This window comes from Rhagoletis zephyria, unplaced genomic scaffold, assembly GCF_001687245.7.
Source record: "Rhagoletis zephyria isolate East Lansing unplaced genomic scaffold, Rhagoletis_zephyria_1.1 Rzeph_scaffold_01490, whole genome shotgun sequence".
Classification (NCBI taxonomy): domain Eukaryota; kingdom Metazoa; phylum Arthropoda; class Insecta; order Diptera; family Tephritidae; genus Rhagoletis; species Rhagoletis zephyria.
The window spans coordinates 27,772-31,010 of NW_016158574.1; positions in this window are offsets into that span (position 1 = coordinate 27,772).

Consider the following 3,239-nt stretch of genomic DNA (forward strand, 5'->3'; position numbering starts at 1 on the left):
CCTTTACATGGCAGCTGTTAGTGCAATGGGGTATAGCCATTGCGCTGGGTATGCAGTTACAGTTGCATGGCTATACTCAATCCCGACTCTTGCGTCCTCGTTCGCGCACTCTGGGCAACGTGAGCAACCCATGTGCGAGATGCGGTAACCATTCCGAGTGGAGCCTTGGGTCACGGCAGAAAGAGAGGGAGCTTCGGTGGGGCCACTCTGACTTATTCGGTTTTAGGGCTCACTGAAGTCTGCAGCGTCTGTTCACCAGTGGTGCGGCTGCAAGCGGGTGTCTGTCGCTATATAAACGTGTATTTGGTTGCAAAACCACCCCCGTCCCAGCAATGAGTTGTGCGCTGGGCTTGGGACCCGCCACGTAAAAACCACTTCCAGTGAAGAAGCAAGGCAAAGCCTCGGATGTTTTGGTATCCACTTTAACAAATAAAGTAAAATCTGCTGCTCCGGCAAGCCTGGGCAAACCGTATTTTACGCCAAAAAAACAATTGGTTCGACAGCCAATGCTTGATGGCACGCAAAAACATGTTGAAAAATTTAGGTGCGTTTAGATGTGCTAGTTCTGAGGCAGCTCGTGTATTGTATGTATCCTCTCGCGCAAGCTATTTCAAGCTTTGCTCTAAGAAAAAATTGGAACATAAGTGTAAGGTAATTGACCTCTTAAACACTGTTAGGAACTCAAGTGACTGGTGGCGAATTGCAAACTCTTTGAAATGTCGTTCCCAGAGAGTGAAGTGTAGCCTTTCCTTGCAGGCTCTTTAAAGCCATTTTGAAACTTTGCTATCTTGCACAGCTGACTCACCTTATATGCACTGGACTTTGCCCTCAGTTGTGGACCCGTTTCTAGATTCTCCTTTTGAACTCCGCGAGCTGAAGCTTGTTCTTCAAGGGCTTAAAGAAAATAAAGCTCTTGGTCAAGATAGTATTAGCTATGAATTCTACAAGTACGCCCCAGAGTGTTTTCTAACTGAGCTTCTTGCATTGTACAATACAATATTCCTTAAAAAGCAAATTCCTCAAAGTTTTCGTAACGCTGTTATTATTTCTCTTTTTAAAAAAGGTGATCCAGACGTTCCGTCCAACTACAGGGGTCTCTCTTTGCTCGACACAATATCTAAAATTTTTACTGGTCTTTTGCTGAGCCGTCTAAATGCGTGGCTTGACTGTAACAATATAATAACCGAATTTCAAGCTGGCTTCCGCAAAAATTATTCAACAATGGACAATCTTTTTACTATAACTAGTATTATACACTTGAATTTTAATGCCAAAAAGAAAACTTATGCTTTCTTCGTCGACTTTTCATGTGCTTTTGACACAATTCCTCACGGTATGCTTTTCTACAAGCTGGCCTGTCTCGGTCTCTCCAGCCATATTGTAGAGGTTATACGATTAATATATGAGGATACAACTAGTCGGGTGTGGTTAGATGGGGAGTTTTCTGACCCGATTTTTGTTAACCAAGGTGTACGTCAAGGTTGTTTGTTGAGTCCAACCCTTTTCTCATTATATCTTAATGATTTAAGTGACAGCCTCCCGTGCGGAGTGAAAGTTGGTGACACAATAGTAAAAGCTCTGATGTACGCCGACGATATTGTGCCGGATGTCGCTGGAATTTTGGAAATGAGGTTATTGATATTGTCAATGAGTATAAGTATTTGGGTTTACTTTTAAACTACAAACTTACTTTTGTGAAGCACTTAGACGCAAAACAAGTTGAGACTGCGGTAAACGCCACATGGATCAAATATATAAACAACCCTCGCATCTCTATCTCAAAGAAGATGAACATTTTCAATGCTGCGGGTAGGTCCATTATACTTTATGGCGCACAAATCTGGGGTATTGATAAGTTTGAACCCGTAGAGAAACTCCTGCGTTTCTTTTTAAAAAAGTTAATATTTCTTCCCTATAATACCCCAAACTATATGCTGCACCTGGAAACCGGGTTATGCCCTCAAATTTTCCACACCTTACGTGCCCATATGTTTTTTATTGGGCGCTGTTTTAGTCTGCCGTCTAACAGATTGCCCCGCATCGTGCCCGAGGAGACAGTGCGACAAGGTTCGTACTGGACTAAAAAGTGGTACAATATTTATGAAAGTGTTAATATGGAACCGGATTTCTCCCCTGCTCTGCTTAAAAAGAACATTCCTTTAATATTAGAAAAGCTGATCCAAATAGAGTTTGCGAGCTTCACTGAAAGAGCACACCAGTCCCAAACGCATGACCTTTACCCGGACCTAATACCTACAGGCCCTACCTACTTTAATGATGACTATACTGCGTATGCTACAAGTCTTATTTTTCGCGCAAGAGGTGGCTTACTTAATCTTAATGCAAGATCTTTTAAAAATATTTCTACTAAGACCTGCTCTATTTGCAACTTGAGAGCTGTCGAAGGCACCTACCATTTCATTGGGGAATGTCCTACACTTTAAAAAGTGCATGTAAAACTACTACTGAAAAGTGTTTATTTTTCAACCAGAATCTGTTCAAGTATACGCACAAGATGTTCAAGATTTGATTTTGAGCATGAGTTGTTTAAAATATACACATGAAATGTTTAAAATTACAAACATTTTGAAAGTAAAAATATATTTTTTACAAATAATAAATACTAAGTGCCAGGGGCGCACGCAGGAATATATTTTTGGGGGGAAAGGATTTATACTTCTAAATATATATCGTCAGAAAATACTGAAAATTCGCTCTTTAAAATACATTTATGCAAGTTTTATGTACAGTATGAAATAAATAAATAAACTTTTTAAAGTTTCATAAATTGCATTTTATTTACATAAAATTTACAAAGAACTCGGACATTTTCAACCGGCTTCAAAAAAGGGCAGGTTATCAATTCTTCGGAGTATTTTTACTTCTTTTATTTATTCCACCGCATAACTTTGCACCGCGCGAACCGATTCCAATAATTATTTTTTTTACCGGAAAGATGGTACCTTAAGGGTCGTCTCGTAATTTGGTTTAGATCCGATCATTAAATCATGAAAAAATTAACGGTTAAAGATGCACTCAACTTTCAAAAGTAATACAAAATTTTACAAAAGAATTTTAATATAAATAAATTAAATAATTTCACGAAATTTTTACACTTTTTTATTAATTTTCGTCGATTTCTGGTTTCTCATTTTTTAATAATTCGAATAACGAAAATTTAACTGAAATTGTATTTTTATCACGTAGCTCATTTTGGTGGAACGAATTCGAAGTTAGCA